This window comes from Cephus cinctus, unplaced genomic scaffold (genome assembly GCF_000341935.2).
Source record: "Cephus cinctus unplaced genomic scaffold, Ccin1 Ccin1_scaffold1091, whole genome shotgun sequence".
Taxonomy (NCBI): domain Eukaryota; kingdom Metazoa; phylum Arthropoda; class Insecta; order Hymenoptera; family Cephidae; genus Cephus; species Cephus cinctus.
Window position 1 is genome coordinate 3,993 of NW_014333604.1, and position 721 is coordinate 4,713.

A 721-nucleotide genomic window follows, 5' to 3' on the forward strand; every position below is an offset into this window, starting at 1 on the left:
TGTACACGAGTACATCTTCGAAGAGGACCCTGTAAGGCAGTTTGTAGATTTCGTGTGTGATCCTAAAAGAAAATCGTTTGAGCGTGTGATCTGCGTGGCGCAAAATGCCAAGGGTTTCGACGCGCAGTTTGTACTACGGTATATCATGAAGCGTAGAAGAAAAAGCCTAAAGCCGCCGATGCTGCTACTCAGCGATACGAGCATCATAATGATGAAGACGGGTCGTGTAACCTTCATAGACAGTCTTAATTATTTTCATATGCCGCTGAGTGCACTACCGAAAGCCTTCGGCCTCGCGGATGCAGCTGGTTTGAAACAAAAGGGCGTCTTTCCGCATCTGTTCAATACACCTGAGAATCAGCATTATATCGGCCCGTTGCCAGCGCTCGAGTTTTATTCGCCCGATACGATGTCGACGGCTCAGCGTAATCAGTTTTTGGCATGGTATAACGAGCAGCGTTCTACCGGATACGTATTTAACTTTCGAACCGAGTTTATAGATTACTGTAGATCCCCTTTCTCGGAGAGTACCACTATAGCCTCCGCGTGTTCGAAAGTTTTTCAGAAAAACTTTTTCCGGAACGAGCAGATAGCTATTTTACCGCAGGGTGGGTATCGATACGGTGACAATCAATCGCGTAAGGCCATCTTATGGCTTCTCTCGCTAGAGCATCGTTTGGGTTGCGCCATAGTTCACGCGGGGCGCACTCGGGAGTATCGT